General features: G+C 40.4%; 1 pseudogene; it reads right to left on the reverse strand.

Moving 5' to 3' along the window:
• Positions 1 to 4,928: 4,928 nt before the first annotated feature.
• LOC102280452 (toll-like receptor 13) lies at positions 4,929 to 7,726 on the reverse strand (annotated as a pseudogene).
• Positions 7,727 to 16,692: the final 8,966 nt, after the last annotated feature.

The following is a 16,692-nucleotide window of genomic DNA, read 5'->3' on the forward strand; positions in this document are numbered from 1 at the left end:
CAGTCATGTCCAACTCTGTGCAACCCCATGGACTGTAGTTTGCCAGGCTCCTCTGTCCATGGGATTCTCGAGGCAAGAATACTGTAGTGGATTGCTGTGCTCTTCTCCAGGGGATCTTTGGAAACTAGATATCAAACCAGAAGTGTCTTACATCTTCTGCACTGGCGGGCTGGTTCTTTACCACTAGCACCACCTAGGAAGCCCAAAATGCCTATGCTGCTGCTAAGTCGCTTCAGTCGTGTTCAACTCTGTGCAACCCCATAGACAGCAGCCCACCAGGCTCCCCCGTCCCTGGGATTCTCCAGGCAAGAACACTGGAGTGGGTTGCCATTTCCTTCTCCAATGCATGAAAGTGAAAAGTGAAAGTGAAGTCGCTCAGTCGTGTCCGACTCCTAGCGACCCCATGGACTGCAACCTGCCAGGCTCCTCCGTCCATGGGATTTGCAAGGCAAGAGTACTGGAGTGGGTTGCCATTGCCTTCAATGACCAAAATGCCTATAGTTGTAGTAATTTAGTTTAGGAAATGAATTTCCCTGTATCCCAGCTAGTCAAAGCTATGGTTTTTCCAGTGGTCATGTATGGATGTGAGAGTTGGACTGTGAAGAAAGCTGAGCACCAAAGAAATGATGCTTTTGAACTGTGGTGTTGGAAAAGACTCCTGAGAGTCCCTTGGACTGCAAGGAGATCCAACCAGTCCATCCTGAAGGAGATCAGTCCTGGGTGTTCATTGGAGGGACTGATGCTGAAGCTGAAACTCCAATATTTTGGCCACCTCATGTGAAGAGTTGACTCACTGGAAAAGACCCTGATGCTGGGAGGGATTGGGGGCAGGAGGAGAAGGGGACGACGGAGGATGAGATGGCTGGATGGCATCACTGACTTGATGGACGTGAGTTTGAGTGAACTCCAGGAGTTGGTGATGGACAGGGAGGCCTGGCATGCTGTGGTTCACGGGGTCACAAAGAGTCAGACACTACTGAGCGACTGAACTGAACTGAACTGAACAGCTAAGTAAATATTTGATACATGTAAAGACATAATGCAAACCTTTGTATAACATGCATGCCTTGAGTTACTACCCCAGTCCCATCTAAGATTAAAAAAACAAGAAATGACAACAGCATTTAATCTGTGGTAGTGATGGTATTTTTTTTAATACAGAAAACAATTCCATTTATTTTTTTAGATGACCTCAAAGACTGGTGAGATAGTTTCATTAAAAGAAATAATCATCCATTTACTGGATTAAATAATATGCTATGTGGGAAAATACCCTGTTTTCCTATTTGGAGATTTAAGTTGTAAGAAACAAATGCTATGTACCTGGCTGCTAGTCATAAGCAGGGCCGGTGTCATGGCCATGTGCAGTCACACAGGGCCCCACACTCAGAAGGTCCCTATACTTGGTTCAATGCTCTGCCATCTCTGTCTTGAAATTCTGAACATTTTTGGACAAGTGATTACACATTTTCACACTAAGTTCTGAACTTATGTAGCTGATTCCAAGTACATGGGTAAACACTGCCATTCATCTACTTTCCTAGAATATGTTATAAAATTTAGTCTCTGTTCCAGCACGGTTGCCTCATCATTTCAGAAATGAAACCAGTTCAAGGTATTAATTATTCACCTTTCCTTCTAAGAAAGACTACACACATATGCACCAATGTGTGCTTTTCTACTAGGCTACAGTCATCACCCTCTTCATGGTATTGTATCCCTCATATCACACACTATAATTTCAAGGAATCCTATACTATCATTGATTGGCATGCTGCCCAATTATCTTGGTTTGCCTGTCATTTTCACTTATTAATTTCACAGCAGGATAATATATAGAGATATTTTTGTTTTATTTTTCTTGCTGTGTAAGAATCAGGAAGAATAAGAGAAATATAGCTCCCCTATCCAAAGGGAACATGCTCTAATACCTGTTGAAGTTGCCTGAATACAACCTCTCTTTCTGTCATATTTCACTGAGTCATGCCACTGTGTGTGTGTGTGTGTGTGTGTGTGTGTGATGGGGAAAGAGCAGGGCATCGAAGCAGCCAGAGAGGTAAAGGTTACTTAAGACCAGGAAAATAACAGAAGTCTACTTGCTGTTTCCTTGAGTAGAAGGATTCAAGACATATTCCATATCCATGGAAGTGAGTGGCTATGCCCAATTTAGGAAAAAAAAAGTGCATTGTCAAGCACAGCCCAGAAGCAGCATTGTCCTCATATTCCAGGGATCCGACTTGGACAATAGGCATACAAGGGTTAATCAATGTGGGCCAAAGACTGGAGAAATTGCCCCCCGTTTTCTTCAGGATGCAAAAAGTTGTTTTGTTTTTCCTTCCTGAGCACTTCTTTCTTTCTTTCTTTCTTTCTTTTTTTAAACTATTTTTTATTATTTTTTTTACTTTACAATATTGTATTGGTTTTGCCATACATAAACATGAATCTGTCACAGGTGTACATGTGTTCCCCATCCTGAACCCCCCTCCCACCTCCCTCCCCATCCCATCCCTCTGAGTCATCCCAGTGCACCAGCCCCAAGCATCCTGTATCCTGCATTGAACCTGGACTAGTGATTTGTTTCACATATGATATTATACATGTTTCAATGCCATTCTCTCATATCATCCCACCCTTGCCCTCTCCCACAGAGTCCAAAAGACTGTTCAATACATCTGTGTCTCTTGCTGTCTCGCATACAGGATTATCGTTACCATCTTTCTAAATTCCATATATATGCGTTAGTATACTGTATTGGTGTTTTTCTTTCTGGCTTACTTCACCTTGTATAATAGGCTCCAATTTCATCCACCTCATTAGAGCTGATTCAAATGGACTCTTTTTAATGGCTGAGTAATACTCCATTGTGTATATGTACCACACCTTTCTTATCCATTTGTCTGCTGATGGACATCTAGGTTGCTTCCATGTCCTGGCTATTATAAACAGTGCTGCGATGAACATTGGGGTACATGTGTCTCTTTCAGTTCTGGTTTCCTCGGTGTGTATGCCCAGCATTGGGATTGCTGGGTCATATGGCAGTTCTATTTCCAGTTTTTTAAGGAATCTCCACACTGTTCTCCATAGTGGCTGTACTAGTTTGCATTCCTACCAACAGTGTAAGAGGGTTCCCTTTTCTTCACACCCTCTCCAGCATTTATTGCTTGTAGACTTTTGGATCGCAGCCATTCTGACTGGCGTGAAATGGTACCTCATTGTGGTTTTGATTTGCATTTCTCTGATAATGAGTGATGTTGAGCATCTTTTCATGTGTTTGTTAGCCATCTGTATGTCTTCTTTGGAGAAATGCCTGTTTAGTTCTTTGACCCATTTTTTGATTGGGTCATTTATTTCTGATATTGAGCTGCATGAGCTGTTTGTATATTTTGGAGATTAATCTTTTGTCAGTTTCTTCATCTGCTATTATTTTCTCCCATTCTGAAGGCTGTCTTTTCACCTTGCTTATAGTTTCCTTTGTTGCTGAGCACTTCTTTTCTACAAAAGTCTTCCACCAACTTTTTCTTTTTCTTTTTTTTTTTTTTTGCCTTATGCAAGAACATGAGGGGTTAGTGGGTGAGAGGGAGGAACCCATAATTTCTAAGGTGGACTTTTCCACCAATCTAGTAGAACAGGGCCTTAAAATCAGATATCTTTTGATTTTTTTTAATTAAGTAATGTGATATTTCTTGCATGCCTTATGAGGCAGTTGTAAATTATTTCCTGCAACAATGTAATATTTAACCCACAAATATCCAGCTGATGACTCACAATTTCCCATGCAAATGCCCTTGGATTTTTCCATAACAGTTTAACCAAAGTCCGGTCCAAAACATGCTTCTGACCTCCCTTCACACAGGGAAGTCATTTCTATACAGAGAGATCTGGCAAGGGCCCACTGAGGTAAACATTTGACTACCCTAGCTGCTAAAGATTCTGCCTGTCAGGGTCTTTTGTTCCTCAACAAACTCTTCCTAGAGTCTTGGGAATAAAGGAGGACTGGAGAAGGAAGCCAGTCATAAAGACCAAGTCCTTGTGGAAAGACAATCAGAAGAGGGCCGTGTTGGTACCCTACTCATCTGGTACAGACTGAGCTCTAGATATCTATGGCCCCTCTTGCTCCACGAATTTATAGCAGTTTTCCTATAAGAAATTCCCTTCTACAGGAATTTGTAGCACTTTTGCCTACTACCAGAGCCATGGCCCCTATGCTGGGTGTTGCTCCCTATAAACATTGCCTGCTATAGGACACTGGTGTGTCTGAAAGATGAAGCCATTGGGAATACAACCCTGTCTAAGAATGGCTACCAAAAACTGCTCGGTCTATGAAGTCTGATTTTATCACAGCTAGGTGATAGTTTCTGCAACCTTCATTGTGCTGCTAGATCAAGGCTGCTTCCCTTTGAGTAAATCAGCGGAATCAAACTAGGACTCTTCTAACTCTTGGGCTCTGACTTAAACAGAAGCTGGCCTTTGGAATTTCATGCCCTAACAGAGAATACACCAGAATCCTAACTTTTTTGCTTTTATTTAAGCTTGTGTGGTGTTTCTGTTCTTATAGGTTCTTGGAAGAAGTGCAGTACAATCTATCTTGACAGGAACTGATTTGGATAAACTAGCTGAACAATGTTCTCAAGCACATATGAGGGCCCTGCTGGTCCTCAGAAATCCTAGTGATTTGTCTCCCAAGTTTCCCCTTAATAAAACAAGAATACTTTCCAGATATCCAATACTCTAATACTGGGATTACTTCCTTTAACAACATTCCTGGAGCTTCCTCAAGCAGCTTCCTTCACTCTTCCAGTTGCCTGATGGACATTAGCCAAATAACGGTCATAAGCAGCCTTCTCCCTGCAGAGCAGTTATGTTCAGTCACACTCATAGCCTGTACACACCTTAGGCAACATTGGATTTGAAGTCACAAAGACTTCCCATCACTGGGCCACAATTAGCTGTGTGTTGTCTTTCTCCACAGATTTGTTGCCCAATGCATTTCTAATGTGAGCCCAGAAAAGTGGCCTCTCCTGGGCACTGTCTGGCCAGGTGATAAATGTCTGCCTGTTCACAAGTTTCCTGAGTTGGTGGTAGCTGGATAACTTATAGTTCAGGATCTCTTCCAGGAATATCAAGATGATGACATCTTCATGCTCATAGAACATCTCGATGCTGGTCAACTGTACTTCAAGCTGGCACCATTCACTGTGCAGGTAGTGGTTACTCACCACACACAAAGTTTTCCAGCTGGTGTCAGTGGCATTCTGGATGTTCTCAAAGATATCTATGCCTGGCTCAAAGTCTCTGTGGTGAAGGCAAAGCTTAAAGGTAGGCTGGCCACCTTCTTTTAGGGCTGGAACAAGCTCTTCATATACCCATTGCTCATCAGTGGCAGTGAAAGAAACAAAGGCATTATAGATGAACTCCTTTTCTGTCCTATGCCACTTGGCCAGGTACTAGGCTCAAAATATGTAGAGCCCATACCATAGAGATGGAACCATCTTGTCAATGAACCAAGAGAAGATCATGGTTGTGAGGACCAGACTGAAGGAGCAGAAGAAGCAAATTTTCCCAGATCAAAAGTATGCATAGAATCATCAAAATCTATCAAAAATTTTTAATATTTGGCTGTTGACAGGTGTAGCTCTGGAGGTAAGGGATATGGACATTTGCTGTGTTTATTGACCAATTCTTGAACCATGCATTGTCACAGCTGCACTGAAGTTTATTCCCATAGATATCAAAGTACTTCAGAGATTTCAGATTCTCCAGATGACTTTGATTAATGACCCTTAGGTTGTTGAATCTTAAAGAAAAGATCTGAAGGCTTTCTAAGGCAGAGAATATGCCAGGAGTCAGTGACTCTAAGTTGTTGTTTTCCAGGCGCAGCATTTTTAGTCTTTTTAATTTTTGGAATAAAGAAACATTTAAACTGAGGCTTCAGTCTCCAGATTTTGTCCCTGATATATCCAACTTTGTGAGATCAATCAGGGAGTCAAGTTGAAGGTGGTCTAGGAATACAGTGGGATTTTCCCCTAGGAGTAGTTCCTGCAGGTCATTCAGCCCTTGGAAGAAGTTGATTGGAACAACTTGAATCCTATGTATTTGTCCTTCTAGGTTGAGTTGTTTCAAAGACTTGAGGTTCATAAATGGAGGAAATGGCAAGGTCCTAGTGGTTTCATAAGTGATTTTATTAAAACTGAGATTCAAAACTTCTAGATTTTCCAGGCCCAAGAAAAGGCCAGCTTGAAAATTTGACAAGATATTGTATGCCAAGTCGAGTTTATAGAGGTGATTGAGGCCAGAAAATGCATACTTCTCTATGATGCTCAGGTGGTTCTGGGAGAGAATGAGAACTTGGAGCTTCTTCAGAAACTGAAAGGTTTTGTGTTTCAGGGTCCGAATATTGTTGTATTCAAGATTTAAACTCTATAAATTTGGAAATTGAGCAAACCAGTATCCCAGCCAAATTGAGCTCTTTTAATGAATACAGCCCATAAAAGGCCATACTATTGAGTTCTGTGATGGGATTTCTAGAGAGAAAGAGTGATTGTAAGTACCTTAAGGGTGAAAATGCAAAAATATGGAAAGATTTTAAACTTGTTGTGGCTCAGGTTTAGAGCTCTCAAGTTCTTGAGGGCATTTCAGGTCCTGTTGCTGACACTTGTTTAGATTCAGCCTTTGAAGGCTGGGTATAGCATCAAACTCACTGTCATTGAGGTGAACCAGATCATTGCTTTGGCTAAGGTCAAGGGATAAAAGCCTGGTACAGTTGGCAAGGTGCTTTATGCTCCCTGAATTAATGGCATTTTTCCTAAAAACCAAAGCCTTCAATATAGGCACCTTCTGGAGGAGGCAACACACTGTCCTGAGGTTTAAGTGACTACCTCTAAACTTCTGGTTACTAAGATCCATTTCACTTAGATTCTGTAGGTGTTTGGCTGGAAGCATCTCTAGTTTCACCAGTGTTCCACTCAGATTCAAGCTCCTCAGTTGGGGCAGAGTTTCCAGATCCACATTCTGAATGACTCAGTGGATCCAGAGTGGTCAGATTAGGCAGTGACAAGGCAGAGAAGTTTAATTCTGTTAGTTTTTTCCCCTGTATCCCCAGCTGGGTCAGGGAAACCAATGATCTGGGGCTGTAATCCAAGGACATTATGCTGTTGTTAGTAAGATCAAGGTATTCCAGGTGCGGCAGATGCTGGACTGCTTCAAGAATATTGGAAAAATCAGTAATAAAATTTTGAGATAAACTTAAATGTTTCAATTTGACAAGAGGGACAAAGGCATTTTTGTGAATATGGGTGATCTGATTGTGACTCAGGAGCAAAGTTTCCAAGTTGGACAGGCCCTTAAAGGAATAGTTCACAGTTTGAATCTTATTTTCTACTAAACTCAAAAGGGTTAGACTTTCTAGTCCCCAAAATGCCCTCTCATCAATCTTCCAAATGAAATTCCATTGCAATCGCAAGTCCACCAGAGCAGACAAATTAGTGAAGCAGTAGGGAGGAAGGACCTGAATTTGGTTCTGTGTCAGGTTGAGGTGAGTAGTGTATCAAGGGATGTCATGAATGGCGTCTGTTAAGTTGGTGATCTTCCAAATGAAGAACACATGGTGAATGTCCGATTAATACTGTGTGCATTTACTGAACCCATATGTCTCTGCCAAAGACAGCAGAGAAAACCCAATTAAAATGAGCCAGAATGGTTGAGGAGGCAGTAGGTTCTCTAAACCCATCTTGTCAGACCCAGACCTCAGAGTTACTGTTAGGAAAAAATCCCTTCATATGTATAACACTCATTTTTGAAGAAATGGTCCTTCCATTTCAATTTGCTACAAAGAAAAACGGAAAGTTATTTAGTTTACATTTCTCTCTTCTAATAAATACTTCATAGCTGCTTCAGGAAAACTAAAAAAATTTGTCCCAAAGTTAAATTCTAAAACACATCAAATTCCAAGGCAATCTCTGTACAGATCATCTGTACAGTGTTATTTCTCCTGTAATCAAAGTTGTTAGCACATGGAGGCAGAGAAGGCAGTTACACACTTGATTTAATTTAGAGAATTAAGATGCACTCCAGCCCTACTCTCACCCCTCCACAATAAATTACCCCCCTCTCCAGTTTACACTGATACCTGAGATTCCACAACTGGAGATGCACTTTGGAGTCTATGGACTTCAGTCTAGGTAAAAGATAATCATCATGGCGGGGGTCGGGGCAGGGACAAGTTTTACAGGTTACCTCTATCTTAATGTGAATGAATGCAGAGTCTGCTTTAAAGCCACTTATTTCACCACAATTTACATCTCTCAGGCAATCAAATTCATTATCAGGATATGGCATTTCTGGTAAGCAGGAAAAATAAAAGCACAATAAGCATAGATCTGCCAGTCTACTTTCTGATGTGTGCTGCCCAGGGTTTCCCTACTCTTGTCTCCCAGTTTCAACCTGTTTGTTCTCAGTCATTTGTGGTAATGTAGTGAAAAGAGGACCAGACCAGACCTGGACTGCAATCTGTGCCCTTTGATGAATTATTTAACCTCTCTGAACATGTTTCCTTATCCAAACAATGGGCTAATAGTACCTATTCCCTCATAATGATGTATAGATTCAATGAGACAATTTAAAGTGCCCAGCTTGATACCTGGTACACTGTGGAGCTCAAAAAAGATCATTTCCTTCTTTTCACTTTAACTCTGGGTCTCCCACATTGTAGACACGCAAAACTGCAATTTAGATGGATTAGATGTAAATGGGAAAGGTAAAGCTAAAGGACTTCCCTGGTGGCTCAGATGGTAGAAGCGTCTGTCTACAATGTGGGAGACCCAGGTTCAATCCCTGGGCTGGGAAGATCCCCTGGAGAAGGAAAGGGCAATCCTCTCCTGTACTATTGCCTGGAAAATCCCATGGACAGAGGAGCCTGGTAGGCTACAGTCCATGGGGTCGCAAAGAGTCAGACACGACTGAGCGACTTCACTTAAGGTACAGGGATAGAACCTAGGTCTCCTGCATTGTAGGCAGATTCTTTACCATCTGAGCCACCAGGGAAGCCCCAAATTAACAAAGTAGCTCACAAAAACTGAAAAAAAAAACCAAAACCCAGTTGTGTTTCTAATGTTTTTAGGGGTATCTTTATCATATTTCAAATTACCCTACATGCTGCTGCTGCTAAGTCACTACAGTCGTGTCCGACTGGGCGACCCCATAGACGGCAGCCCACCAGGCTCCCCCGTCCCTGGGATTCTCCAGGCAAGAACACTGGAGTGGGTTGCCATTTCCTTCTCCAATGCATGAAAGTGAAAAGTGAAAGTGAAGTCACTCAGTTGTGTCCGACTCTTCGTGGCCCCATGGACTGCAGCCCACCAGGCCCTTCTGTCCATGGGATTTTCCAGGCAAGAGTACTGGAGTGGGTTGCCATTGTCTTCTCCTTTGCTATGTTAAATCATCCCAAATATAGACAAGGAATATTTTCATTTAGTCAAAACTTCCTTTATATTTTTAAAAAGTTTTAAAATATGGTCTGTAAAATTTTGTGTCTCTGTGTTAGGGTATTTCCTAGACACTTTTAGATTTTATTATTTGGGGAAATATTTTTTCTTATTTAATTTTCTAGTTAGGAACAGCAAGAGTGCCATAAGTTTTTTAATATAAATTTATTTATTTTAATTGGAGGCTAATTACTTTACAATTTTTTTTATTTTAAATTTTTAAATTGTTGATCATAAGCATAGATGGCTTCCCTGGTGGATCAGATGGTAAAGAATCTGCCTGCAATGTGGAAGACGTGGGTTTGATCCCTGGGTTGGGAAGATTCCCTGGAGGAGGGCATAGCAACCCACTCCAGTATTCTTGCCTGGAGAACCCCCAGGGACAGAGGAGCCTGGCGGGCTACAGTCCATGGGGTTGCAACGAGTAGGACATGACTGAGCGACTAAGCACACCACAGCATAAGCATAGAAAGCTTTCTGAAATTTTATTAGTTTTAAAAATGTGACCATTGGGCTTTACTGATGGCTCAGTGGTAAAAAAAATTTGCCTGCCAATGCAGGGAACTCAGGTTCGATCCCAGATCTGGGATGATCCCACATGCTGTGGAAAAACTAAGTCTGTGCACCACAACTATTGAGCAGTGTTCTAGAGCCCGGGAGCCACAACTACTGAGTCCGTGTGCTGCAAATACTGAAGCCCACATGCCCTAGAATCAGTGCCCTGCAACAAGAGAGGCCAACACAATGAAAGCCTACATATCACTACTAGAAAGTAGCCCCTGCTCTCCACAACTAGAGAAAGCCAGCTCAGCAATGAAGATCTAATATACCCAAAAATAAAAATACATAAACAATGTGTTTATTCTATTAATCTGTTAATGATTATATTCTCTGTAGGTAATGGAAGTTATATATCTTTTTCAAATTCATAATTCCCTATGCCTTTTTTTATGCTGGTCTCATAATATTGGTCACAATCTCCCTATGTTAAGTCATAGTGATGACAGATTTTTTTTGTTACTAGGATAACATCTATAGATTTTTCCATTATTTTATTTGCTGTAAGTTTTAATATATATCAAGTCAGAAAATTGCGCTTATAGTCCTAATGTTTTAAGGAAGGTTATAGTTGAGTTTGGGCTTCCCAGGTGGCATTAGTGGTAAAGAACCCACCTGCCAATGCAGGAAACTTATTAAGAGACCCTTATTAAGGGTTCAATCCCTGAGTCGGGAAGATCGCCTGGAGGAGGGCATGGCAACCCAGTCCAGTATTCTTGCCTGGAGAATCCCCATGGACAGAGGAGCCTGGCGGGCTACAGTCCTTAGGATCACAAAGAGTCAGACATGACTGAAGTGACTTAGCACACATGCATGCACGCATAGTTGAGTTTGACCAGAGCACAAAAGAGTGAGGAGGGAATAAGCCATCAACTAAGGGAGAGTGTACAAGGACAACTTTCTTGCATGATAAACTGGCAGTAAGTACAGAAGTATGAAAATATCAAGCACTTACTGTGTGTTCAGCATTTTGACAGGAATAAACCACACTAAAATTCAGCAACATAAACAGCATTTTGACAGGAATAAACCACACTAAAATTCAGCAACATAAACAGCAACATAAAAACAGCAACATAAATGCATAAACTGCATTTTATGCATGAGGAACTGGAAGCTCAGAGAGTGGGCTTGCACAAATATTGTACAGCTAATGTACGGCAGATTAGCGATTCAAAGCAAAGCTTGTATCATCTCCAAACCTCATGCTCTTTCCACTACATCCTGTCACCCCTTAATTCCAAAAAAGCAGTCCCCAAACATTTGTAACAAGAATTACATCACAAGGATACTTGTAACAACTTTGATTGCTTTGATAAATGCTAATTTGGTATATAAATTCTAGAATATTCCAGAAAAGGTGGTGTCCTAAGTTTACACTTACAATTTATATTTATGTCAATGACTGAGAAAAATGAAAAAAAAAAAAAAACAATGATCTAATGATAGTTTCAATTTCAATTTTAAGTCAGCCCTCTGGTATTGGGGGATTGGTGAGGATTGGTTCAGTGCTGGAGGCCAGTGCTTTAAAGTATGTTAACTTTGTTAGGCAACAAGAAGGAAATGGTTGAAAGGATGAGAGATTTCTTTGTAAAAGTAAATATAAGAAGAAGGGAAAAGAGGAGAAGGAGCAGAAGAGGAAGAAAAGGTAGTAGTGTAAGTAAATATGTCTTGCATAAGTGTGAGGTGGGGCTCAAGGAAACTGGGTGCAACAAGATGACATTACTGGATTAATGTGTTCTCTGCTCTCATAGATGACAAGGGTTACGAATATGATCCCCAATATCTATCTCTGTTTGTCACAGGAAATTTTAAATAAAGGGAAAGGATAAAGATCCAAACATCCAAATAGCCTGCCTGACAAAGTACAGAAAGGGACAAGCTTTACTGGCAAATGTTTTACAGGGACAGGGCTAGTGGAAGAGGTTTCTTTTACCTGAAACTGCTGCTGTTACTGCAATCGAAGGAGCATTCAAAATCAGCATCAGAGCAGGGAGCTGAGGCCTGAAAAACCAGAGAAGAGAAGTACTTAAAGGTAAGCAAAATGAAGGGCTTCTAGAAGCAGTTGTGGAATTAGATTCAGCATGCCAGGGAGATGTATAATATCATATATGAAACAAGTCGCCAGTCCAGGTTCGATGCACTATACTGGATGCTTGGTGCACTGGGACGACCCAGATGGATGGCACAGGGAGGGAGGAGGGAGGAGGGTTCAGGACAGGGAACATGTGTATACCTGTGGCGGATTCATGTTGATATATGGCAAAACCAATACAATATTGTAAAGTTAAAAAAAAAAAGAACAAACTCTACACATAAAGCAACTAGAAAAGGAAGAAATGAAGAACCCCAGGGTTAGTAGAAGGAAAGAAATCTTAAAAATTAGAGCAGAAATAAATGCAAAAGAAACAAAAGAGACCATAGCAAAAATCAACAAAACCAAAAGCTGGTTCTTTGAAAGGATAAATAAAATTGACAAACCATTAGCCAGACTCATCAAGAAACAAAGGGAGAAAAATCAAATCAATAAAATTAGAAATGAAAATGGAGAGATCACAACAGACAACACAGAAATACAAAGGATCATAAGAGACTACTATCAACAATTATATGCCAATAAAATGGACAACGTGGAAGAAATGGACAAATTCTTAGAAAAGTACAACTTTCCAAAACTCGACCAGGAAGAAATAGAAAATCTTAACAGACCCATCACAAGCACGGAAATTGAAACTGTAATCAAAAATCTTCCAGCAAACAAAAGCCCCGGTCCAGACGGGCTTCACAGCTGAATTCTACCAAAATTTAGAGAAGAGCTAACACCTATCCTGCTCAAACTCTTCCAGAAAATTGCAGAGGAAGGTAAACTTCCAAACTCATTCTATGAGGCCACCATCACCCTAATACCAAAACCTGACAAAGATCCCACAAAAAAAGAAAACTACAGGCCAATATCACTGATGAACATAGATGCAAAAATCCTTAACAAAATTCTAGCAATCAGAATCCAACAACACATTTAAAAGATCATACACCATGACCAAGTGGGCTTTATCCCAGGGATGCAAGGATTCTTCAATATCCACAAATCAATCAATGTAATACACCACATTAACAAATTGAAAAATAAAAACCATATGATTATCTCAATAGATGCAGAGAAAGCCTTTGACAAAATTCAACACCCATTTATGATAAAAACTCTCCAGAAAGCAGGAACAGAAGGAACATACCTCAACATAATAAAAGCTATATATGACAAACCCACAGCAAACATTATCCTCAATGGTGAAAAATTGAAAGCATTTCCTCTAAAGTCAGGAAGAAGACAAGGGTGCCCACTTTCACCATTACTATTCAACATAGTTTTGGAAGTTTTGGCCACAGCAATCAGAGCAGAAAAAGAAATAAAAGGAATCCAAATTGGAAAAGAAGAAGTAAAACTCTCACTATTTGCAGATGACATGATCCTCTACATAGAAAACCCAAAAGACTCCACCAGAAAATTACTAGAACTAATCAATGACTATAGTAAAGTTGCAGGATATAAAATCAACACACAGAAATCCCTTGCATTCCTATACACTAATAAGGAGAAAACAGAAAGAGAAATTAAGGAAACAATTCCATTCACCATTGCAACGGAAAGAATAAAATACTTGGGAATATATCTACCTAAAGAAACTAAAGACCTATATATAGAAAAACTATAAAACACTGGTGAAAGAAATCAAAGAGGACACTAATAGATGGAGAAATATACCATGTTCATGGATTGGAAGAATCAATATAGTGAAAATGAGTATACTACCCAAAGCAATTTATAGATTCAACACAATCCCTATCAAGCTACCAACAGTATTCTTCACAGAGCTAGAACAAATAATTTCACAATTTGTATGGAAATCCAAAAACCTCGAATAGCCAAAGCGATCCTGAGAAAGAAGAATGGAACTGGAGGAATCAACCTACCTGACTTCAGGCTCTACTACAAAGCCACAGTTATCAAGACAGTATGGTACTGGCACAAAGACAGAAATATAGATCAATGGAACAAAATAGAAAGCCCAGAGATAAATCCACGCACATATGGACACCTTATCTTTGACAAAGGAGGCAAGAATATACAATGGATTAAAGACAATCTCTTTAACAAGTGGTGCTGGGAAATCTGGTCAACCACTTGTAAAAGAATGAAACTAGAACACTTTCTAACACCATACACAAAAATAAACTCAAAATGGATTAAAGATCTAAACGTAAGACCAGAAACTATAAAACTCCTAGAGGAGAACGTAGGCAAAACACTCTCTGACATACATCACAGCAGGATCCTCTATGACCCACCTCCCAGAATATTGGAAATAAAAGCAAAAATAAACAAATGGGACCTAATTAACCTTAAAAGCTTCTGCACAACAAAGGAAACTATTAGCAAGGTGAAAAGACAGCCTTCAGAATGGGAGAACATAATAGCAAATGAAGCAACTGACAAACAACTAATCTCAAAAATATACAAGCAACTCCTACAGCTCAACTCCAGAAAAATAAATGACCCAATCAAAAAATGGGTCAAAGAACTAAATAGACATTTCTCCAAAGAAGACATACAGATGGCTAACAAACACATGAAAAGATGCTCAACATCACTCATTATCAGAGAAATGCAAATCAAAACCACTATGAGGTACCATTTCATGCCAGTCAGAATGGCTGCGATCCAAAAGTCTACAAGCAATAAATGCTAGAGAGGGTGTGGAGAAAAGGGAACCCTCTTACACTGTTGGTGGGAATGCAAATTAGTACAGCCACTATGGAGAACAGTGTGGAGATTCCTTAAAAAACTGGAAATAGAACTGCCTTATGATCCAGCAATCCCACTGCTAGGCATACACACTGAGGAAACCAGAACTGAAAGAGACACGTGTACCCCAATGTTCATCGCAGCACTGTTTATAATAGCCAGGACATGGAAGCAACCTAGATGCCCATCAGCAGATGAATGGATAAGAAAGCTGTGGTACATATACACAATGGAGTATTACTCAGCCATTAAAAAGAATACATTTGAATCAGTTCTAATGAGGTGGATGAAACTGGAGCCTATTATACAGAGTGAAGTAAGCCAGAAGGAAAAACACCAATACAATATACTAACGCATATATATGGAATTTAGAAAGATGGTAACAATAACCCTGTGAATGAGACAGCAAAAGAGACAGTGATGTATAGAACAGTCTTATGGACTCTGTGGGAGAGGGAGAGAGTGGGAAGATTTGGGAGAATGGCATTGAAACATGTAAAATATCATATATGAAACGAGATGCCAGTCCAGGTTCGATGCACGATACTGGACGCTTGGGGCTAGTGCACTGGGATGACCCAGAGGGATGGTATGGGGAGGGAGGAGGGAGGAGGCTTCAGGATGGGGAACACATGTATACCTGTGGTGGATTCATTTTGATATTTGGCAAAACTAATACAATTATGTAAAGTTTAAAAAATTAAATAAAATAAAAAATTTAAAAAAATAAAAAATAATAAAATACAGAGCTAAAACAAAAACAAAACAAGAACAAAATAAATAATAATAATTTAAAAATATAAAATCAAAAATCAAAAAAAAATAAAGAGAATAGGAAAGAATCTGTGCAGCAAAGACCCAAACTGTGCTGTTTTTTTGCAGCTTCAGTTTAGGCCTGTCACACAGAATTTTTTCTTTTCTGATTGCCGTGGCTAGGACTTCCAAAACTATGTTGAATAATGGTGGTTAGAGTGGACATCCTTGTCTTGTTCCCTATCCTAGAGGAAATGCTTTCAGTTTTTTATTGAGTATGATGTTGACTGTAGGTTTGATGTTAACTGTAGGTTTGTCATCAGATCATATCAGATCAGTCGCTCAGTCGTGTCCAACTCTTTGCGACCCCATGAATCGCAGCACGCCAGGCCTCCCTGTCCATCACCAACTCCCGGAGTTCACCCAGACTCATGTCCATCGAGTCAGTGATGCCATCCAGCCATCTCATCCTCTGTCGTCCCCTTCTCCTCTTGCCCCCAATCCCTCCCAGCATCAGAGTCTTTTCCAATGAGTCAACTCTTCACATGAGGTGGCCAAAGTACTGGAGTTTCAGCTTTAGCATCATTCCTTCCAAAGAAATCCCAGGGCTGATCTCCTTTAGAATGGACTGGTTGGATCTCCTTGCAGTCCAAGGGACTCTCTAGAGTCTTCTCCAACACCACAGTTCAAAAGCATCAATTCTTCGGCGCTCAGCCTTCTTCACAGTCCAACTCTCACATCCACATATGACCAATGGAAAAACCATAGCCTTGACTAGACGGACCTTTGTTGGCAAAGTAATGTCTCTGCTTTTGAATATGCTATCTAGGTTGGTCATAACTTTCCTTCCAAGGAGTAAGCGTCTTTTAATTTCATGGCTGTAGTCACCATCTGCAGTGATTTTGGAACGCAGAAAAATAAAGTCTGACACTGTTTCCACTGTTTCCCCATCTATTTCCCATGAAGTGATGGGACCAGATGCCATAATCTTCATTTTCTGAATGTTGAGCTTTAAGCCAACTTTTTCACTCTTCTCTTTCACTTTCATCAAGAGGCTTTTTAGTTCCCCTTCACTTTCTGCCATAAGGGTGGTGTCA

Source organism: Bos mutus, chromosome X (assembly GCF_027580195.1).
Source record: "Bos mutus isolate GX-2022 chromosome X, NWIPB_WYAK_1.1, whole genome shotgun sequence".
Lineage (NCBI taxonomy): Eukaryota > Metazoa > Chordata > Mammalia > Artiodactyla > Bovidae > Bos > Bos mutus.